Below are 24,693 nucleotides of genomic sequence, written 5' to 3'. Positions count from 1 at the left end.
TTTATTAACCTCCTCACAAAACCTGCCACCAGCCACTTCTCTCTGCTGATAATTTCTCTTCCTTCACAGAGAAAATTGAGGCTTTTAACCTATATTCAAAACGTTTGCTTTTCTATTGACTCCCACACAGCCCTAAATATCCTCTGGTACCTCCTATTAAATGTACAGATACAGTTCTTTCCTCATCAAATCTCTCTCTTGAGCTACTCCTTTATCTTTCTCCATCCTTTCATAGCCAAGTGGTTTGGAAATAGGGATCAAATTCACTAACACATTTAGTTTCCCATTTAAGATTTTAATCTATGGCAAACTGACTTCTACCCCCATCAACTTCACTGAGAATGTTCTGGCTAAGTTCTTCAATTACCTTCTAAATGCCAAAGCCAAGGAAGCCTCTCCAACCTTCCTTTTATTTCAAGTCTCTACAGGGCCTGTATTTCGTCTTAGAAATACAAGTTATAAATGTATTTCTACTACAAAGATTGTGCTTTTCCATTGTAGAATCTTTCAACTATATGAAAAGAACGGGAAGAAATCTGTACACATCCTTGCCACTCAGGATAAAGTGGTGTTTCACACTCTCATGTATTTCTTTTTAAGATTTGTTGTAGGCACAAACTGACATTCTGTACAAGTGAACATTATGCTTTTTTAAAAACATTATACCATAAAACTTTCCTCGTGTTATTAAGTAATCTTTAGAAATGATATTTTAAGGCTGTATAATTTTCCATCAGATGGAAAAATATACTGTACTTAATTCTTGCACAGCATGTAAATAAACAACCAGACACATTCTTATAGTATTGAGTGTCCTTGAAAAACTTAACATGAATGGTAGCAAAGGATTTTGGTACTGTAATTATATAATAATTTAATTAATCTCTCTTTCTTCTAGACTTTTAGGCTATCAAATTTTTGCTACCATAAATAGCATTACAATGAATGCTAAGGTACTCAAGATCATCTTCTATGTGTGTATTTGCTAGCTATTTCCAAATCAGAATATAAACTTTCCCTTTTAAGATACTTGTTTCTTTTGCAATTACCACATAGAATTTGTCCCTATATCTCCAAAAGAACATATTATTGGAGCTTATACCTAGCTGGGAAGAAGACAGGGAACACCATTAGTGGCAAGGGGCATGGCTAAATATTGGGTTCTTTCATTCAGAGATAAGAGGGCCAATGTGAGATTCCTGGAAGTCTTATCTAGGAGATACCTTTTTATTTGTTTAGACTTTTCTGGGTTACAAAATTACTTTATTGTACCAAACACTGCTTACAGCATTTCAATTACTGTACTTACCTTATATAGAAGTGAGGATTGTTGGTGACAATACTTTAGATACATTCTCTTCGACTGAGGGGGAGATGCTAAATAAATAATAAAGTCTTCCCTGGCTTCAGTTATTGCAGACAAAATTCGCTTTTTAATTTAACCTTTTAAAGACTCACAAAAGTCTGGAAATGATTTTGTTGTGTTATTTATGACTTATACTAATTAAATCCGCCTCCCCTACTAAGCATGAGGGCACTGTGGAGAAAATGGATTGTCAAGGGCAAACAGAGATCGCAGATCATTTAGTTTCAGTCTTGCTCTGAATCTTGCTCCAGTAATTAGCAGTCTACAAGCTGAAACAAAGCATCAGAAGAAAGGAGAGTCTCTGCTGTTATCTGTGGAAAATAAGATGGGAATGAGAAAGATGGCAAGAAGAGAATCTTCCTATTTGAACACAAGTACAAATTTATACCTGATTTTGCTTCTGAAATTATTTTTCAGGAATTTGTGCATCATCCTTGTGCAGGGGCCATGCTCATCCTCTCTGTATTACTCCACCAATTTTAGTACATGTGCTGCCAAAGCCAGCATGCTTCTAAAATTATTCTGATTTAAACTGTGAAAAAGATATGGAAAAGAACAAGTTTTAATTTTCTCCTTATGTTTATAGGGAACCAGCCTAGGAAGATAGTCTTTGATTAATTGATAGATTAGTTTAATGACCCCCCAACTCATAACTGTATTTTCAAATTCAGTGATGGATGCAAGACCAGTTTTGATCAAAGCGGGCCTACATTTTTGGAAATCTCTTCCAACCCAAATAAATATAACTAAGTAGATTTTCTGACTTCAAGCTCCTGAAAAAGTAAATGGTGTTATACTGAAAGTTTTGGTTGAGACACACAGATATAAAAGACATTGTGTAATAAAGTGTGTTAGGAGTCAGATCACGATGTAGCTATCAAAAGGAAATGCTGGGAACCAATACTCACTTAGCTGGAGGGTAGAAAATGGTTAGGATTTTTAGTTATACAGAGAGGAGTTTTATGAAGATGATTTCTTCAGAGAAATCTATGCCATTCTTCCCACTTTGCAAGACACAAGAGGATGGGTATGTGAGTTGGCATAAGCATGCACGTCTGTAGGGGAAGGGGGGATCATAATCTACCTCTTTTATGTTGAGGATAGAAGGCCAGGTTCCAATGGAGCCTCAAAGAAAGCTTGCTTCATGCTGCCTGGAAGGAGCAGAAATGGTAAAATAGAAATCTGACTCTTGCTATTGAAACTTAGAGGTCTACAGAACAAATAATTTTTAATTAAAAAAAGTTATAAACAGAGCAGTACAACAACAAACATGGGCACACAGGAATTTCCCTGGACTTCTGCTGAGCAGGGACACAGGGCAGGTGATATTTTTCATGAACCAGATGTGATCTGTGAGACAGGAAGAGTCAGCCTGGACCTATTTTTGACACCTGAACAAGTAAACCACCTGGGAAGAAGACAGAACTCCAGTAGAGAGTCTGTGTGGTTTGAAGGCCCTGAAAATGAAGGGTCGAGGGAAGAGCAGGAATAGTATCACAGAAAACATCACCCAGACTGCAATTCAGCACAACCAGCTAGCTGACAGGTCCGGGAGCTCTGAAGAAGTTATGAAAACAGCCATACAAGAGAGAGCATCTGCTTTAAAGATCTTCCCGGTCTAGAGAGAGTGAAGCCAAACTACAACAGGACCAGGTAGGGAGAACTTTCCTACCACCCATTTCTCTTCTCCCTCAATTCTATCAGGTAGGGTGCATGTGTACATGTGTGTGTATGTGTGTGTGTGGGGGGGTGAGTATGTGAGGGTGTCCATCACAGAGAGAAGAAGCTACTGCTCTTCCTCTCTCGTGTCACGACTTCTCTTTCTATCAGCCTGCCTGGAGGAAGGAGTCCGTGACAGTGGAAGTGTTGATGAGTATTTTTGGCTAGATACTTGTAATCACTAAATGGAGGCTATTTGTTATACCTTAAGGGAGCCACAGGAATTTCTATTATTGTGAGAAGACAAGACTGGGGTCACGATTTCAACTATACCTGAGCTTCTGGATGCCTCAGCTGCAAAAGCAGCTTTTAAAGCCCTGGAAATGGGGGGAATCCTTGGGTGGCTCAGAGGTTTAGTGCCGCCTGCAGCCCAGGGTGTGATCCCGGAGATCCAGGATCGAGTCCTACGTAGGCCCCCTGCATGGGGCCTGCTTCTCCTTGAGAGACAGAGGCAGAGACACAGGCAGAGGGAGCCTGACATGGGACTCGATCCTGGGTCTCTGGGATCACACCCTGGCCTGCAGGCGGCGCTAAACCGCTGCACCACCGGGGCTGCCCTTATCAGAGGACTTTGAAGAGACTACAGGCATTTTGGGGTATTCTTCACTTTCAGACAAATATTGATAATTTTTAAACATTATTAATCATTGAAAATTCAAAAAGACCACAAGGGTAAACCATAGGGAAAGATAAGTTTCACTCAACGCTATTACATGAAAAGTAGATTAAAAAAAAAAAAACATCAAAGAGAATATACAATGGATAAGAGAGAGATTTCCCAGATATTTTGTGAAAAATGTTCTTGAAAATTACACTGTTGGAAGATTCTGAATAGCCTATTTCATGACCAGTTTCAAATAATATTTTGTTTAGAAATACACTTTTTTCAAAAAGACAGGATTAATTCCCATCAGTTGGGCTCTAAGACCAGATGCATATAATGAGAATACTCAAAAGTCATGAAAATTCCACAGACTACAAAACGGGTAGGTTTACTTGGCTTGTACATAAATAAAAATACATGTACACGTTGGACCAATGTTTTGAAGCAAAGATGAGGGAGAGATTCAGAATTGTTTTCAGATGCTAGAAGATTAATTGCAGTCATGCAATTCTCAAAGAAAGAGATTTCCCCATTAGAGGTCATGGTGACAAAAGGCATTCTTGAAATAACAGAAATATCATGAAAATCATGGAATTAAGAACAGGATCTGATTCATTTCTTTATGGTAGCCCTTGCAGATAAAATTAAAGCAAGAAAAGACCAATTAGACCTATTTATCAAAAGCATTTTATAAATAATCATTTTTAAAAAGAGAAAATCTATACAAATTGAGGTATGTCCATTTAAAAATATGGACGGTAAATATTACTCGCTGGTTGTAGATTCTTTGTGAAATGCAACAAATATTGAACATCTGGGGCTTATTTTATGCTGCTGTTAAAAAGGAAACACTGAATTTTTTTTTTTTTGCCTTTTCACAAATAAAACCATCTGTCACTTTTCAATAAAGTGAATACCAGGGATGGTTGTAACCACTGGTTGGACAACACATAACTGTTAGAAAAGTAAAGAGAAAGGGCTGCAGTCATTTTTAAATGGCATCATTATATGACCCTAGGTGACATCAGCAGGAAGAGTGGGGCAAGAACAAAAATCCTCTTCTCCATAGAAGAATATTGGCATGATTGACAAAAATCAAGATTTTTAAAATTCTGGAAATCTAACAACAGGATTAACATAGGGACATTTATAGGCTCCATGTAGGAAAGTAGTTGAATCTCAGTAAGAACAGTTAGTTTTATCCAGTTTTAGATTTCCCTCTCCATCCCAGAGAAAGGGGTGGAATGGCTGATACCACTGAAGGTGGAGAGACCCCTTCCACTGGCATTAGGACTAATTAGAATCCAGAGGCTCAGTGTCCCCAGCTTCAGCAGGATCTTCCCATGTGTCCCCATTCCAATTTAAAGGCTCTCATTCTTTCCTAACCATTGCTCTCACTTTAACAGAAGACATCCTGTGAGACTGGGAATTCAACTTGTAACTCAGCCAATTGCAGGATGGAGTCATGTGTTGGAGTTTCAGCAATTTTGGCCCTGCCTATACAGTGTCTCCTTCAGGGCAATGCTCTCAGGTCATTTATGTGGTGTTTGAGCTGAGAAATGAAATCTCTGAGCTCATCTGTTTCTTTCACCACTCTGTCTAGCCACATTGTGAGCAACTAAACACTGTTATTTATATTCCTCTGCTTTCCAAAAATGTTTGAAAGTCTTACATATAGATCACTTAAAGCCTTGATTAAGAGTATCCAACGCATGTCTTTTGCATATTGCTATAAACAGTTCACACCATGGACTACCAGTGCTCTCTTTATTGCTGGAAATAATCATTAGCATCTTTAGATCTAATCTGATTAGAGAGCCAATTCCAGAAGACCCAGAACCAATTCAGAAAACTCATCCTTAAATTTCCCTTCCTCTAAAACCACTTTTGGTACTAAAATCAAACCAAGACGATATAGATATACAGATCAATATTTATTATAAGATATTTGTGCATGTGATTATGAAGACTGAAAAGTCCCATGATCTGCCATCTGCAATCTGGAAACCCAAGAAAGCCAACCCAAAGGTGGCAAGACCAGGGGTCCAATGGTCCCAGTCCAACTCTGCAGATCTGGAAAGTAGGAGCACTGATGTCCAAGGACAAGAGAAGAGAAGAGCTCAAGTATTGAGAACAAATCTGTCCTCCCTCCACCTTTTTGTTCTACTTGGGTCCTCAATGGGCTGGGTGATGCCCGTCACACTGGTGAGGGCAATCTTTTTTTCTTTTCTGTGTACAGATCCACATGCTTATCTTTTCTAGAAACACATTCACAGGCTGAGCCAGAAATAATGTTTTTCTAGCTATTTGGGTATCAGCCCAGTCAAACTGACACATAAAATTAACCACCATAATGTCTGTACTTTACTGTGATATTGTTCCTGTGAATAATGATTACAAATGAAAGATTTCCCTTCCTGAAAGGAGAGTGGATTGGTCCTGAGGAGGCAAACAGGAGGAAGCTCATTAAGCAGGACTCCAGCCTCTCCACGGAAGTCCCCAGGTACCACTGGGATGGTGTTTCATGAGGTTGCCATGCAGACAGCACCTTCTGGAAATCCACAGTGAACTGCAGAAGGGGAAGGGCTAGGAGGGCTAGGAGGACACCTAGCCTGTTGCATGTCGGGGGTTGCAGGAATGCTGGAGGGTGAGAGTAGGTGAGAGTAGGACTTTCCCAAGGCACATAGGTATAAAAATTGGCCCTGGCTCTCAGACAATAAGTCCACTAATAGGTCCTAATGAACTTTTGCTTGTGTGAAACCCTCACCCTCGACCCTAAGAAAAGAAGCACACCAGCCCTGTGCACTTCTCCCTACCTTCTGCTATGACTCTGCTATGTGGCCCTATGTATGCCATGTAATTTCCAGGATATGTAAGTAATAAACCTTTAAAGACTTTTTTCAAAGTTTTCTGGTGGTTACTGCTGAGGGCATCTTGAAATCATAGTAAGAATCACAAGGGCCAGTCCAGCCACATCATTGGTTGTCAATAGGCTGAGACTGACATAAAGCACCACCTCACGGCATAAAGCATCATTCATGAGCAAGGCATGGTGTGCAAACATGCAGCATTTGGTCTCCCTTATCAGGACTGTGACAGTATATGGAGCACAAAAGGGCAAATAATGCTCTACAACTGGGATAATAATATTTTAAGGGCAACTAGCACAATTTGAAAAAGGTGTGCTTCTAGATTATAGACATACTTACCCTATATTATTATTTCTCCATTTATTATTAATTTGTACCTTACATAAATATGAGTATATACTTAAGAATAAAAACATGTTTCCCCCAAAATCTTTGTACTCTTGCTGCTCATTTCCTGCTTGCAAACACAACCCTACGTATGTGAGAGAATAATCATTTTTCACAGCAATGAATGTGGGAAATATTACCTTCCCACAAATGAGAAAATAAAGGGTAATCACAGACTATGGTAGTGGCAGCTTCCTGGATCAGGCTCTAAATGCTGCTGTTTGGGTTCACGAGGAGTTATTACAGCTCACACCATTTTCCACATCTTTATGCTGGAAAGGGCACTACCATCACTTGACTTCCCTCATCTCTTATGTAAACATTTCTTGGGCTTACAGAGTAACATTCCATCATTACCCCAGCTAGCAAACTGAAAAGGCTGGCTTATATAGAATTTGCTCAAGGTTATACAATATATAAATGACCCATTTGGGGATAAAATCTGCCCCCCACCCCCGTCTCATTCTCCCAGGTGTTGTAGGCACAGATCACCTCTGACCACAGGAAATAAGGAAGGAGATGCAATTACCACTCATCAACACAAAGAAATGAACCACGTACGTACATCAGAAGATGGATGATTCTTGAAAACATCATGCTGGACAAAAGAGGCCTGACACACAGAAAGTTTCTTTGATATTCTACAAAAGGCAAAACTAACCTATAGGAACAGAAAAGCAAATCAGCTTTTGCCTACTCCTGAGTGCTAGAGAGGGACTAGTGTTAATGGGCTAAGGTGAACTTCTGGGGATGATAAAAATATTCCTCTAGGAAGGTAATGGTTGCAGGGGTGTCTGCATTTGTCAAAACTCATTGAACTGTACATGTAAAATGAGTATATCTTATTGGCATGTAAGTTTACCTCCATAAAATTGATTTTTTAAAAAATCACATCTCTGAGGTGGGCTCAAAGCACAGCATTGCTTCTCATCCATATAATTTAACTGCATGAGAATAATAAAATCCTGGGGAAAAAAAAAGACAGGAAGCAAATGAGCAGGCCACTTGAATGGATGCCCTCATCTACATCCTAAGAGAAAATTAATCAGAGTCAATTTAACTTGTCAGATAAATGGCACACATATCATCTAAGTGCAAACAAAAAAATTATCCCAGAAGTTTCAACTTGATAGTAGTACTTGAAATTATGTTTATTTTTGGTCTTTAGGCTATGAATTGGTTTTTTTCCCTCTGATAGTTTGCACATGTGCATAAGCAGCATCAGATTTCACATGAATAAAAACATGATGCATTTATCTTAGAGGATTGTTACATCACAGACCACGTGAAAGTACTTGTAATTTCTTTCAAGAAGCAAATTATGAGCAAATCCACCAGAAGCTATCATCCTAACACATTTGTTAAAAGGAAAACATCCTTGACATATCTTCTAAAAGTCAGTGAAGAATTGGTCATAGGCCTTTTCAATCCATTCTGTGGTTTTAAGTCCCTGTCTGTTCTATGTGAACAGTTGAGTAGGTCTCATTTTTTCCAGTCACTCCTAGAATAACAAAAACCCTTCATAAGTCGAATTATAATTAGTCTAATTTTAGCAATTAAAATGTCTAGTCCCAGGTAAGAGTAAGCCTTGAAATTCTGTCCAAGGCTGGAGCACCTCTCCCCACTCAGTTCCAGCCTACTAGAGGCTGAAATCCAGAATGGAGAATGGAGACCATGGTCAGCACCTCGTTTGTTTGCCCACCACCTGCCTGTCTTCTCCTCCACTATTACCTCGCCAGGCTATACTGATGGCTCTCTCGATTTTAAAGTAGAGGAAGGGACTGGATACGGCGTTGGAAGAGGTCTCAGATGGCTAACACTGTCAAAGATTTCATCAGTGGCTCATTAGTACTGGCCCTCTCTTTTGGGTCAGAGGGTCCCTCTGATAGGACACTGTAGTATTAATACTTCCTCCTTAGCAGCCACTATAAAAGATGTCTCTTAACATTTGCCTTCTATGGCACACTAGTAACAGATGGGAGAATGAGTCATTCCTAGATAAGGAATGACTTAAATATTTTCCTGGAGAATTAAAAGTGGACAGAAATTTTGGTGGCAGAAAGAGTAGAGGATGTCACAACCACGGGGAAGACTAGAGTAGAAGTGAGAGAAAATCAGCCTGCCCTGCTGAGTAGAGTTCCAGAAACATCCAGAAGTGGAGCTAGCAGGTATGGGGTCAGGGGTGGCAGATAGGAACAAGAGGCAGAGCTAAAACAATAGAATAATCGAAAAATCATTTAAAATGTAATCCTTCTGGTCCCACCACAGCTTCTCCAACTTTATGCACTGAAAAGGGAGACAGTGAGGCCAAATACTACTAAAGTTTTCTTGTAAGTGCTCACACACACTGTCTGAAGAGAGTATCACCCTCTGCAGTAAGTCTTCCCACCCCGGCTGTAGGTACCTCAGCATGGAGACTGCTCTCCACTGGCTCAGTCTAGAACGAAGCTCTGGAAGACACAAGCACCCAGAGTTTTCTGTTAGATTTTATACTTCATTAAACACAGAGAGCCAATAAGGGACCATATACTTTTCAAGAAAACCAATGCATAAGTCAATGAGGAAGAATGAAGTAAGTAGTGTTAATTTTTTAGCACTTAGTGAGTTATAAGGGGCTGAAACCCCATGTCAAATTGGCTTATTCAACATAGAAGCATACAAACACACACGTACAGGTATTGGTTTGTTGGCGCTGCCATATCAAAGTACCACAGGTTGGGTGGCTTAACCAACAGAAACTTATTATTTTTTTAGGGTTCTGGAAGCGACAAGTCTAAGAGTAAGGTGGCAGCATGGTTGGTTCCTTCTGAGGCCTCTCTCCTTAGCTTAAAGAGTAGCTCTCTTTTCCCCATGTTCTCTCTGTGCATGTCTATGTCCTATTATCTTGTTTCTAGATGGACACCAGTCACATTGGGTAAGGTCCACCCTAATGACCTCATCTTACCTTAATTAACTCTTTAAAGACCCTCTCTCCAAATACTATCATGTTCTAAAATATTAGGGGTCAGGACTTCAGCAAAGATATTTTGCAGGGACACAATTCAAGCCTGTAATATACATTTGCTCAATTAACTGCAAATGCAAGGTCAGCCCTAGCATTAAGCACAGTCACGTTCATGACCTCTGATTGGCCTCAGGAGCGGTTTCTCCTACTTTCTGTTGATTGTATGAGATCCTAAATTTAGAAGAGGCATACAGGTAATTTAAAAGTAAGCAGCTTTATTTTAAAAAAAACAGCTGATATGTATATCAAACAATTCTCTAAAATTAAAATTCTATTTTTAATAATCCACATCACTTGAATGTCACTTCTTGGCCAAATAATTAGATCATTCCTTTCATCTACACTCAGTATTCCTTATGTTGTAGACATAATAGTTCTCATTCATGGATCTGGCTGCCATTACAACAGGGCAGATATAGTCATGATCAGACGGTCTCTGGTGCAGTATGGCCTTTCTGTTGCCCTGAGGGTGGGGAGTGGGGAGCATGGAGGGAAGGAAAAGAGTGATGGTTCCTATTGGGACCTTCTGAGAGTTCCTGACTTTGGGAGAGACCTATGTTTATGTATCACCTGGAATATCACTGCATTTCACTTTTGGCTTTACTTCTTGGTTTGTTTCATACCACCCTAGAAAGAAACTCACGCTTGCAAATTTAGATCACATTTTAAAACAAAACAAAAGGGACTCCTCCTGGGTGGCTCAGTGGTTGAGCATCTGCCTTTGCCTCAGGTTGTGGTCCAGAGCCCTGGGATCGAGTCCCATATCTGGCTCCCCGCAGGGAGCCTGCTGCTTCCTTCGCCTGTGTCTCTGCCTCTCTCTGTCTCTCATGAATAAACAAACAAAATCTTTAAAAAGAATAAAACCAAATAAAAAATGCATGTATCAATTATAATGACTTTGCAGGGACAGAATTCACAGGAGATGGAAATATTTAAGAAATCATGGTATTGCTTACAAGCAGCATCTGAGGACACGTTTTAATATGTTTCTACAATATCTTGCTGTCTAAATTTGCTGTCTATCTTTAATGGCTTTCCTAATGACTGGCTTAGGCCATCTATACTCAAGTGGATTCCAAAGTGTTTCAGGGAACTAGGCAATCAAAATTGACCAATTTAAAAGATGTGAAGGGGCACTATTGATTTTTTAAATGCTATTTTTAAGGATTTTCTGACAGTTTTAGTGGTGGTTGGAAGAATGTCAGATTTACCCTTTAGTAGAAAAATTGATTATATGCAAGAAGGCAGAGCAATGTTGTTTTCTTAATCCCCAAACTTATCATGAACGGTGTTTTCTTTTCCATTCTTCTTTGAACTAAAAGGAGTTCATTTAAGAAGGAAAAATACGAATATGCATTGTTACACTATTCTCTATATTTCCCTTACTTTAAGTGGCAAAAAAGAGACAGTAAAATTCATATTGTTCCAAATCAAGTACTTTCTGTAATAACTAGCAGACTATGTTAAGTAATTCAGTACAAGGTTCGATCTTTGTGATGGAGAGCTCTTGATTCAATACTCTGACTGTTTTACTTTTGATTTTAGGTGCCTGTTAATTAGATCAAATGTATGCCACATACTGGAACATTGATATGAGAAATAAAAACTAAAAATTTTTATTTTCTAAACAAAATATTTTATAAGATGTAAGAAATTCATATGCTCATCTAATTTCATCACAAATTCTAATAGTATTAGTAAGATTAGAATTACATATCAGTGAGCTACTTGTCAGAACTATGTATTACTTAGAGATACTAAAAATACAAGGAAATTGTCATTCTCCTTTTAGTAGAAATCACACCTTTATGGAGTTCAGTATACTCCCTTATGGCTTCTGTGCCTCTGTAAGACATAATATATATTTCTAAATATGATTTAATTGGTGTTAATATGTTGTGTTATGTCTGCAAGCATAAGGTGGAAGACTGGGCATCATTTGACCCTTATACTCCTTTATGGGTTATTCCAAAATGGCAACACACTCTGTAGTTTTTTAGAACTCTATTTCCAGCTGCAAGATCTTCAGAGTAAGCCACCTACCACAGTAAAAATATCTCTTTCATATTACAAGCAGTGTGGATGGGGAACCACCAATATTCAATGGGCTAGTACATTTTAAGCCTTTTTTTCCCAATTAAATGCAAGACCAGCCTTGCTTGCAAATATAAGAATTTCAGGGAAGAAATATGGAATATCATCTGCTCTAAATAAAAGAAATTCTGCTTGATTACCTGGTTCATGTAAAGATAATAGAATCTTGAATCTTTTTACGACTTCCTTATATTTGAAGGTCAGAAATATTATCGCTACCTGTGACTTACACTGTTCGTTACTAGAAATATAAGGAGTCATGCCAGTTAGTCCATATATTTGTCTGATTATCGTATGCTGAATATATATCTTCAAGAGATGATTTATTTTATATTTAGAAACAGTAGTGTTTTAATATAAACTTCTTATACTGGAATACTATGAGATATACAGAAGAGCTGCAGAGACAGTACAGACACTTCACCTTCCCCATGACTATTAACATCTTACATAACCATGGAACATTTGTCAAAACTAAGAAACTAATGTAGGACCATTACTATTAACCAAAATTCTGACTTTATTCAGATTCCATGAATTTTTCCATTAATGCCCATTTTCTGTTCCAAGATTCAATACAGGATATATCATATTAGATTTGGTTGTCATATCTCCCCTATTTCCTACAATCTCTAACAGCTTCTCAGTCTCTCTCTCTCTCTCTCTCTCTCTCTCTCTCTTTAATGACCTTCAGGGTCTTAAGGAGTACTTCTGGGCATTGTATAGATTGTCCTACCATTTGGGACAGTCTGATGTCTTCTCATGATTCGACTGGGGTCACAGACTTTGGGGAAGGCCACCACAGAGGTGAAGTGCCCTTTTTTTTAATCACCTCATATCTGGGGGTCCTTGATGTTGGTATGACCTCATGAATGACATTGGACTTCATCACTTGGCTAAGGCAGGGTCTGCCAGGTTTCTCCACCCTGAAGCTATTATTTTTCCCTTTCACTACTCTATTCTTTGGAAGCAAATCACTGAGGCTGCCTCACATCAGGTGGGCTTGGAAGTGAGGAGGACAAGTTCCACTCTTTGGAAGGGGGATTATCTACATATTACTTGGATATTTCAGCATGGAAGTTTCTTCTTGCACATTTATTTATTCAATTATTTATGTATATTAATATGACATGTGTATATTAGTTTTTTTGAGCTTTGAGCTATCACCCAATACAGTGTTATCTATTTTGTTTCCATAATTATTTCAGTTTTGGCCTTTGGAAAGTCTGTCTTTTTTTTTTTTTTTTCTTTTAAAGATTTATTTATTTATCTTAGAGGGAAAGAGAGAGTACAAGCAGGAGAAGTGCAGAGGGAGAGGGAGTATCTCAAGCAGATTCCCTGCTGAGCACAGAGCCTGATGGGGGGCTCCAACCCAGGACCATGAGATCATGACTTGAGCCAAAAACAAGAGTCAGCCACTTAACCGAATGAGCCACCCAGGTACCCCTGGAAAGTCTTTCAAGTTGATTCCTGTTTTGCATCAACATAACTCCGGTCTTTTGTTTCTTGAACACTTAGTTTCTGGTACTACACGATCCCCTTGGCTCATCTTGTATTTCTCTGACCCATAACTAGAATGCAGTGACTTCCTTTCAAAAGTGGAGTATGAAAAGGGAGTTGGGGAAATCTTCCAAAAACTTACTTAGCCAGTGATCAACATCAATATCAACAATAATAAGTTGTATTTATACTATGTACCCTTGATTTGATGTGGTGAGGATGGCATCCTACCTCTGTGGTCTTCCTCCCCCAAACACATATCCCTTGCCTAATCATAAAAACATCTGATACATCCCAATTTAGAGACATTCTACAAAATATTTAACCAATATTCCTAAAAATTGTCAATGTTACCAAAAGCAGGGAAAGTCTGAGAAACTGTAACAGCCAAGAGTAGGCTAAGGAGATATGAGTACAAAATGTAATATGGTAGCCAGATGAGATGCTGGAACAGAAAAGTACATTAACTAAAAACTAAGGGACTCTGAATAAAGTATGGACTTAAGTTATTAAAAATATATTGATATTGGTTCATTAATAGAACAAAAGTACCATACTAACAATAGATGCTAGCAATAGAGGAAACAGTGTGGGTTATATGGACACTCTTTGTATTATTTGCACAATTTCTCTGTCTCTCTTTCTCTATTTTTTTAACAGAGACACAGGGGCAGGGAGGGGCAGAGAGAGAGAGGGAGAGAGAGAGAATCTTAAGCAGGCTCCATGCTGGGTGTGGAACCCAATGCAGAGCTCGACCTCACAGCCCTGAGATCATGACCTGAGCCAAGACCAAGAGTCTGACGCTTAACTTACTGGGTCACCCAAGCACCTCAATTTTTCCCTATTTCTAAAATTGTTCTAAAAATAAGTTTTATTAAAAAATGGATATATAATAAATATGATTGACTTGAGAACAAAAACTGAAGAACTCTGACATTGTATCCTTTGGATTGATTGACTCTGCGTTCCTTAACCAGAAGATAAACGGATCTGAGTGTCAGAGGATAACTTACATGTGAATATAATGCTAAAGTTTCTCTCCAAGTCTGAATTTGCCTAAAAGTTTATCCTAACAAAACTTGGAATTCTCTTATTAAGGGTAGAAATCAATTCCATTAATTTGTTTATCTTTTCCATTTTAGAAAGAATGATATTTGAATACAAGATATAGGCCAGGTACTACTGGCTAAGAAAGAAATGCAATAGTGCTTGCTCCCTCATCCCCTTGGGACAGGGGAGAGGACAAAAGTTCCCAGTAGTCAGGTAAGTAGCAGATACAAGAGAATGTTCCATTGCCCATGGGGGGCCTACAAGCAAAAATCAGATCTTGCAATTAAGAAAATGCTGTAAAGTAAAACTGCATTTCTAGTTGAAGACCACAATTCCCAGCGAGAATAATTATGATACCATTATTCTTATTAAATGTTCCAATTACTGTGTCTGGGAGACTTTACACTGGACATTAAATAGGAACAAGATGGTTATTTCCATGAAGCCAGGTTGGTTAAAGCCCAGCCATTCTGATGAGGCAGGATTACATTTACGTCAATATGTTTAAGTACTCTGAAAATGGCAAGAAACATAGTGTCTTTCAAAGTGTTCCATATTTTAACTGTCCACAGATTTGAAATGGGGCTCAGTGCCATTTTGTTACTGTAGCCTGTAATTGAGATGGCAGGGCCACTGCCTGGTGGAGGAGATAGAGCTGCACAGGGACTCACCTTCCCCAGCCAGATCTTCCTACACTGATGCTATCTGGGGTTTGAAGAAGCTCTGAGACATGCTCCAAAGCATGGGTGACCCCAATTCCTTAGGTCAGTGACAGGTGATAAGCCAGACTTTCAATGCCTGGAGCAGAGGAGAAAATACTGGAACTGGCACATCTCAGCATGAGTATGTCTAGCTGTCAGAGTGCAATCCTAGGAGGATGGCAGGACAAGCTTCACCAGTCCTCAGGCCCAGGGGCCACTAAGAATGTTCTCTAACTGCTGCCTTCCTGACACCCCCCATGGAAAGGAGGCAGAGCAGCAGGAGAAGGCACGAGGTGCCCTGATACAAGGAAAGGGCAGTGGTGACCTCATGCCAAGAGGCCAGTTCCATCGCTCATCGCACAATCCAGCCCCTGCAAGGATGGTAGAGCCATCCCTATGGGAAGGCTGCTGGAAGGGCCTGGCAGGGACTGTGAGCATGGGAGGTGTGTGTGGGTGAATAGGGTGATCTGCAAAGCCCTGTGAATTACCAGGCACTGTGAGGGGGCCATGACAACAAAGCTGACCCAGCAGCTCTCTCCCTGGACCCCACATCCTCTCCCTGTACCCCCATCTCTGCCTCTCTTTCACAGTAGACTCTGCTGACATATCAGTGTCTTCACCAGATGATGGAGTGAGTCACTGCTTCTTGGCCGCCATTCCTCAGAATAGGCTTCTATCCAAATCCCTTCTGTTCTATATTCTGGGCTGCCAGCAACCACAGAGACTCTCGTCTCAATTTTGATGGCCCCGTTTTATCATGTAAACCACTCTTCTGTTAACCACTTCCTCTGTAATCTAAATGCCAGCTGGTGCGTTCCTGCCAGAAAAACTGGCTTAACACATAAAACCCAATCTTTATGTATATCCAAAATGCTTCCCAAGATGTGTGCTACTTCCTGAGTGGCAATGACTGTCTTGGTCACCTCTGGCTCACCAGTCATGCCTGATACGTTTAGAGGATTTCACTGTCCTGGGTACACTAGCTTCCACTCCGCATGGCACCAACTTGGAAAAATTTCTCTATTTCCCCACAATCACTACAATACAACTAGACCTCACATCAATTATGTATGTAATAGTCTTACTTGAAGAATTAGGATTTGGGGGAAGCAGAATGGGCCACATAAGGTAAAAACCAACACAACTTCAAATTGAACACTGGGCACCCACATTCTCAAAATATTCTGTAGTGACTAGAACCAGGGATTGTCTCTGACTCTCCCAACCCCGTCCAATTCTTAGACTTTAGCCATTTGAGTGGCTCCTCTCAATTCATTTCTCTCTCTTCTCCTTACTTCCCTCTTAATTTTAAGTTATCTGCAGTTGCTTAAGGGCTGCCATGCTGTGTTCTGCAAACACTGCAGCCAAGTTGTGCTACAGACTGGTAGATATGGTATGGAAACGCCTAGAGTGCTCTGAAAGAAAGCAGGCCCTTTGCCTTTGAGAAGAATGGTGGTCGTCAACAATCTCTGCATCCTTTCCACTCCAAATACAGCCTTCAGGAGAAACAGCTCTTAGGGACCAAGATACAAAGAAACATTTGAAAGGTCTGGCAGTAATAACTGTCTTCCCCAGTTGTCTGGGGAAAGCTATTTACCTTCCTGCCTTTCCCAGACAACTATGTCCTTTTAGCCTTACTACCCACTTGAATGTGTCTTTGATTAAGAGATACAAAGAGAATGTCAAGGTTTGCCAAACATCCTCTAACTCTCTAAAATGTAATTGGGAAAGTGGTATATAGTGATAAAAACTTCCAAAGGGGGGGAAAAAAGGAGTAGTATAAAGTTGTTATGCAGTTAAATCATCGTATCATTTTTTACTCTTATTTCAAAAGACTTAGGAAAAATGGGTAGATAAAAGAATAAGCCACCTAGTCACTAAAATTGGTTGCTGGAACAACATAAAAATCAAATTAGCAATTATTCCATGTAAATTAAAATATAAAAAGAAAATATACTGCTTCTGAAAATCACTATTTTGTGACTTTTAAGGTATATTAATAACATAAAATAATATGTCTCTACTTCGCTTTTTTAGTGAAGTAGACCATGTAGAAATATCAGAAAACATTTCAACAAGGCATATGAATGTAGTGGAAGAAATCACCAATTTGCCTCTTTAAAAATGTATTTGGCATATTTTGTTAATGCAAAGAAATAAATATCTGCTAAAATATGAATTTAATCAAAACGGATGAGGTTTTTTTTTTTTCTTGTTTTGTTTTTAACCTAATATTGGCAAACTGTGCAAAAAGGTTGTCTTCAGAAAACCAAAGAGCTGGCTCCTGATTTTTTCTCACTTCTTGTCAGAAGCATCTACAATTGTAACATCAGTTATGTTGACAGTTTTAGGCCAAAATTCATTGGAATGACTCTAATTTGAAACTAAATGATTTTTTTATGGCACAGAAAGGCCTTTTACTTCCCTGTTTCTGATTCTAGTTCACTGTTCACATTTTACATAATAGACCTACCGTCTTTATTGGAAGAAACAGAAAAATCCCTAAGGAAAGTGTTTACCACATAATTGCTGAGCAAAAAAGCAGCTGACTTAGAAGGGGCAGTCTCGAATGTGCTGGGAAGATATTTGCTTCTTTTCTTACTGTAACTTTGGCATTGTATAAAAATGCTATTTTTATGACTGTGAACAAGCCTTTCAGTAACTCATTCAGGCAGTTTTAAGGGCTGTTTTGTACGGAGCAACATTTTTTTTTTTTCATTTACTAAGTAGATTTCTATAGCTCTATATTTTGACTAATGTCTTATTTCTACATTCTTACTCATACTTTAGTTTTCTATCAATTGCCTGTTTACAGTCAAGTTAAAAATGAAGTTGAAGAGAAGGAGAAACTAATTTTAAATATATTCATAAAAATGGCAAGGTCAATAGGTAAATGTTATTTAAAAATATGTAATGCAGAGTACTGCTCCTTTTTATCTTTATGTCTAAAAATATATGATCCATGTAGTTGCTGCTGATTGAGAGTTTTGAAAAACAGTTGGAGAGGCCAAGAGGTGGGACTGGTTGATAAATCACCTGATTTATCAAGGGACTACAATTTTCTACCAAAGGATAGCAGAGCTAAATATTTATGTTTGTTAAAAGTTCCCCACATAGCTCCTGGCATAGCTTCATTCAACAGCGATAATAGCTACTAACAAGTATTTGGTGAATGAATAACATAATTCATTCACAAGGATATTTTATTTTTATTTCTTTAGCAAAATCCCAACATTCTCCCTCTCTTAAACCATTCTTCCCAACTCTGTGGCCTTACAAGTATGAAAGCAGTGCCACTAACTGGAATCTTAGAAAAGGTACGTATAAGAGAATGACGTGGTTACCACTACAGGCATGGGATGGGTAAAATGCCCACTGGCAAAGCTTGCAATACATTCAAGCAGGAGCTGGTAATTGGGAGTGTAAAATGGGTAAAATACGAAAATAAAAAAGACATACAATTCTAATGTAACAGATTGTACAAGTAATGATCTAGATGCGAATACCCAAATACTACAGCTTTTAACACAGTTCTGCTGATCCATTCCCCAGTCTGAGCTCTTCACCTATGCACACAGGACCAGAGAGGAGGACATAAGGACCCTCTGACAACATTAACTCTTCCCCTCAATGACCCACTTCTCTGGGATGACTCAATGACCTAATTCCACTGTAGCAGTGATGAGTGCAGGATGTTCACTGGACACAAGCTGCATATCCAGACTGGCAAGATTTCACACAAATTTTCTTCTCTAGTGTGAAAATCCCCATAGACTATCAAGAGAACTTCCCTTTTTAAAGTAAATAGTATCATAGTGTCTCAGATCTTCAAATGTCATTTGAAGTGACATTTAAATTATGAATGAATAGATGATTAAAAAAAAAAAAGCAGTACCCTATAGATTAGAGGCAAGAAGTCTAGGTGCAGGGAACAGCGAAGCCTGGAGGCATGGAAGCACTTGGCATGTTCAAAGAACTGAAAGGGGACAGTGCAGATCCAGGGTGCTGAGCACACAAGGGAAACCGTTCATGTTGGACAGATAAGCATGCTGCTAGTCATGCAGATCTGGAAGCTCGTGATTTATAACCAAGATAAAAATAGATGCTTCATCTGTGCTTTTTAAAAAGATTTGAGAGAGAGAGAGCAAGCACATGCATGAGCTAGGGGAGGGGTAGAGGGACAGGAAGAAGCAGACTCCCTCTCCTATCCCCCCATCCCCGCTAAGGAGGGAGCCCGAGGACATACAAGGGGCTCGATCCCAGGACCCTGGATCATGACCTGAGCTGAAGGCAGACACTTAACTGACGGAGCCACCCAGGCACCCCTCATCTGTGTTTTTTTTTTAAGATACAATTCTAAAGACCATTTATTTTTTTAACAAAGTGAGGTGAGGTGACTAATAAAAGTTGTAAAAACCCTGGAGTCATGAAAGGAAGTAGTAATTCCTTGTTTTTAAAATGACCAACTCAAGCTAAGGTGTGATACACATTTTCAATGTGGGATGTTGATGCTAGACTTAATTAGGAAGCATACTTTGACTCTGTACTAGTCATTCCCAACAGGTGTTCAGTAGAATGCTGATTTTAAAAGTTAATTGGAAATTTTGAAAAGAATTCCAAAGCCAAATTTTGCTCAGTATGTGCTGAGTATAAAGAAAAAAAATTCTTAGATCTATAAACATGGAAGCATTGTTATACATGAATAATTATATAATTTATTTGGCTACTACCCTCTTTTTTTTTTTCTGACCTACCTAACAGCATTGGAGCTTCATGGGACATAATTTGGTCATTGCTGCTACTGGAGACTTGACAACAATAAATCTGTCTTGGTTCTTGTTTGCCTGTTATAAAATACTGTTTCTTTTTATATATTTTCCATTAAAATAATTATAAAGACTTAATCTTTAAGAACATAAAATGGGCTATTTATTCCCTTAGGCATAGGAGATTAATTTGATGACTTTATTTTGGATTTTATTTCCAGTTGAGGTTTTATACCTGGATGTTGAAAGCCCATGATCTAGTCAAGAACAAATGAGGGAAGTCTAATGTCAGGGAAATCTTCTCCAACAACTTTTTGAAGTGCTCCTGTGTGACTTGAAGTCTTCATTTTGAACAGACTAAACTGGTATTTACTTAAACTATATATCAAATGTCCTATAAATTTGGCCTTATTTCATGGAACCAATTATTACCTTAAATAATCCCTATAACCTCTGAAGGAAAAGTACCCCATCCAAATGCTCTAGTAATTCTGAAACATCTAGATGCATTGTTAACTATTTTGAAATTGTGTAACATGCAAAAGTTGCAAAGGTGGTTACTGAGAGTTCCTGAGTACCCATCACACAGCTTCACCCGTGATAATATATAGATATAACATATTGTCAAACCCAGGAATTTGATGGTGCTATACTACTACTACTCAGGTACAGACTTTATTTGGATTCTAATAGCTTTTATATGCAGTGTGTGTGTGTGTGTGTGTGTGTGTGTGTGTGTGTGTGTTGGAAGGGTGGTGGGAAGCAGATATCTTTTAAGGAAGGATTTTTATCCAGGGAGTTTTCAAAAAAGATAGCTGCTATAAGCAAGCTAATTAGACATCCACTGCTAACAATCTTGACCTCAATTAGGTGAAGGATTCCTAATTAAATCGTTACAGGCTTTTGTGTTAAATGGTAATTGAATGCTTAAAAGTTCTTCACAATTATATCATATTAACAAGAATGTATTTGCATTTTTAATGCTTTATTGATTTCCAATTCATGACAGGGCTGTTAGTTTTATCTTACCATGCCATTGAAACCTTTACAAATTGTTCTTTAGGGTTGACAAGCTTAAGGAACAGGTTAAAAAAACAACAAAGTTTGTGACCTACTCAGGGGTTTGCAGACTGCTGTGTTTAGTGACTCCTTCCCACAATTACCACCGTCTATTTAAATATAAATCTGGGATCCCTGGGTGGCGCAGCGGTTTGGCGCCTGCCTTTGGCCCAGGGCACGATCCTGGAGACCCAGGATCGAATCCCACATCGGGCTCCCGGTGCATGGGGCCTGCTTCTCCCTCTGCCTATGTCTCTGCCTCTCTCTCTCTGTGACTATCATAAATTTAAAAAAAAAAAAAAAAAAAATTAAATATAAATCTGTGGGTAGGAAGGCAGAGAACACGGTGAAACCAAAGGTATGTGACTTAGGCCACTCCCCTTTTCTTACAATTTTTATATCATGGAGCATGATTTCTTTTACTCAGGCCTGCTTTTCTTTTACTCAGAGGCTACAATGAGTTGATTTGACTAATTGAGTCGTACATATTAAAACCACATTTCTTGTATTTATTTATTTAACATAAATCTGTGGTCAATAATGATTATCTATGTTCACAGGGACATAGATTATTAATTCCTTTAAAATATTTACCCAAATCTGTTAACAATATTGTATTTGTCTTTATTTATTGACTCATCTTTTGTACTGGTTTTGACCAGTCCATTAAGAAAAAAAAATAATAATTTGTACAAGGTGGTTCTAGATTTTAAAAAAATCATTGCCAAAAAAATATATAAATAAATAAAAAATAAAAAAATAAAATAAAATAAATCATTGCCTACTCACTTTAGAGTCAACCATGGGCCTGAGTCGATCCTTTGAACGTGAGTTTAATTGGTCATTTATAATGATGGGATTATTTTGAGAAGGCCTACATGCGTTTATAGATTTAAATAAATTGTAAAAAAGTCTGTCTTAAGTTCACACTATTTTCTCTAGTAGTAATTGGTGGTATAGTCTCACTTTTTAATGTCAAAAGCAATTTCAGAACAAAATATTTTGCCAAAATGTATCTCTTCCCCCAAATAATCTGCCATGCCTCACCATCTACTATCTTCCTTCATGCTGTGTTACACACTACTTCTAGATTTCAGGGTCCTTCCAACTTGGTTTTAGGAAGGGTATTTTCATAGATTGTGCATTTCAGAGATGCCCTGTGCATTACTACTTATAGTGTACATTCCTCACCCATATATTAGATTTTTTATCTATTGTAATGGAACATGAAGCTCAGTAATGGAACTCAGATACCCACACACTAGAATACTTAATAATTATAAACAAAACATTTTTCTTAATCTTTTCCATTAATATCTCCTGGGAGTCTGTTATATGATGGAGGTTACATTAAAACAATCAGAGATTTTTAAAAAGGAGTATCTTTGTAAATATGTGATAGAGAAAACATCTGTTTGAAATCAGCAATGTGTCAGGTGAACACACACCTTAATCACCAAGCACAAATGTAATGCTGTACATAGAAAGGATGAACTAGTTAAATTAAAAGTTTGCTCTAGGGTGTGTTTCAAGTTCCTGATACTACTGAGAGAAATATAATTTTTTTCAAAATTTTCAGATATGATTAAAAGTGAACAATGATCAGATATACTTGGAAGTGAACAATAACAAATTAGCAAACATAACTCCACCAGAAGCATATTGTGGCGAAAGGGTCCAGAGAATGCAGTTAATGCATGGGTTCATCTTACCTCTTGTCTCTCACAGCACAATGGAGCAGAATGTTTAAATTTTCACATACTTCATTTCTCTCTTTAATAGTATTAGCTGCACTAATACCCTTAATACAAATTTAAGCCCTTGAAAAACACTTTAAAATATTTAATGCTGGTAATAAAGTATTAATCTATAAAAATCAATATTCCTATTGATATGTTCATGTTATTCTGGTCTGCTCTTTGTGATCACTTATGTAGTAAAATTTCTTCATTCGTAAGATAAATCCTTATGCCTTCATCTATATTAGGAATGGCTCATTTTAATAATCTTATATTCCTGCTCATGGAATCCTAGAATGGGGAGATTAAAATACTTTAGACATAATATAGCTGAACTCACCATAATGCCATCATGATACAGGTGTTATTTTTCCAAACTTTACTGTAACATGGGCTTACATATGTTTTTCAAATATTTTGCACTTCACCATTTTTGCCAAATATGTGAATGAGCAGTTACTACTATAAGTTCATATCATAATTTTCAATTCAGCGATTTTATCCTAGGTCAGTCCAAATTGCGGCATCATCAAAGTGTGCCAGGCTCTGTTTATGACCCTCCACTGATCTGCTTAGCTCACTTAACCTTGTCTTTTTGCCTTGTTTTGTATATAGAAGTTCCCCCAAGAACCACCTGTTACCATTCTTGTGGCCTACATATCATCACATACTAAACTACAGGTTGTGTAGTATTCCTCAGGCATAAAGCCTGGACACTGCTATTGCCAATATTCTGTTTTTCAACTCATGTTTTCCAACTCTCTAAATCTCTAGACTATACTTGCATAATTTCTCCAGACTTTTTAGCACTAGCACTATTTCTGTTTTTATCAATTATTTTCAACTCATCCATTTAATTTTTAATTTCAATGATAGCTTACAATATATTTTTTCAAATTCCACTACTGGATATTTACTCAATGAAAACAAAAACACTCAGGGGCACCTGGGTCGCTCAGTGGTTGAGCATCTGCCGTGGGCTCAGGCCGTGATCCCAGGGTCCTGGAATAGAGCTCCCCACAGGGAGCCTTCTTCTTCCACTGCATATGTCTCGGTCTCTCTCCCTGTGTCTCTCATGAATAAATAAGTAAAAAATCTTTTAAATCCCCACTAATTCAAAAAGATATGTGCCTTCTTATATTCAATGCAGCATTATTTACAATAGCTATCCAAGTGTCCATACATAGCTGAATGGATAAAGGAGATGTCACACACACACACACACACACACACACACACACACCCTCAAATATTATGCAGCCATAACAAAGAATGAGATCTTGCCGTTTGTGACAATGTTCATAGAACTAGAGGCTATTACACTACATAAAATAAGTCAGAGAAAGACAAATACCATATGGTTTCAGGTATATATGGAATCCAGAAAACAAATCAAATGAATAAACAAACAAAAAAAAAGACAATATCATACCTATAAATACAGAAAACAAACTGGTGCGTGCCAGAAAGTAAGGGGTAGAAGGGACGGGCACAATGGGTAGAGAGGAGTGGGAAATAGAGACTTCCAGTTATGGAATGAATGAATCATGGAAATAGAAGGTACAGGAGAGGGAATACAGTCAATACAGTATTGTAATAATGACATATGGTGACAGATGGTAGCTACTTGTGGTGAGTGTAGCATAATACAGAGTGGTTGCATCACGATACTGTACACCAGAAACTCTTGTAACATTGTCAACTATACTAAAAAAAATTTTTTTAGAACTTTAAAAAATTTAGAAATTTCATTTCTAAGTTCATCTTTTCTTTTTAAATAAATTTATTTTTTATTGGTGTTCAATTTGCCAACGTATAGAATAATACCCAGTGC

At 38.2% G+C, this 24,693-nt stretch overlaps 1 long non-coding RNA gene and 1 other non-coding gene across 2 annotated transcripts; one reads left to right on the top strand and one right to left on the bottom strand.

Annotated features, from left to right (window-relative positions):
- Window positions 1-1,768: 1,768 nt before the first annotated feature.
- LOC112647666 (U6 spliceosomal RNA) lies at window positions 1,769-1,873 on the bottom strand. The gene has a single exon (XR_003128416.1). It is a non-coding gene; the product is annotated as a U6 spliceosomal RNA (small nuclear RNA).
- Window positions 1,874-14,684: 12,811 nt separating this feature from the next.
- Window positions 14,685-20,399, top strand: LOC112647586 (uncharacterized). Its single transcript, XR_003128358.3, has 3 exons — window positions 14,685-14,807; window positions 18,517-18,612; window positions 20,283-20,399. It is a non-coding gene; the product is annotated as an uncharacterized LOC112647586 (long non-coding RNA).
- Window positions 20,400-24,693: the final 4,294 nt, after the last annotated feature.

Source organism: Canis lupus, chromosome 5, assembly GCF_003254725.2.
Source record: "Canis lupus dingo isolate Sandy chromosome 5, ASM325472v2, whole genome shotgun sequence".
NCBI classification, from domain to species: Eukaryota; Metazoa; Chordata; class Mammalia; order Carnivora; family Canidae; genus Canis; species Canis lupus.
This window is presented reverse-complemented; position numbering and strand designations above follow the sequence as displayed.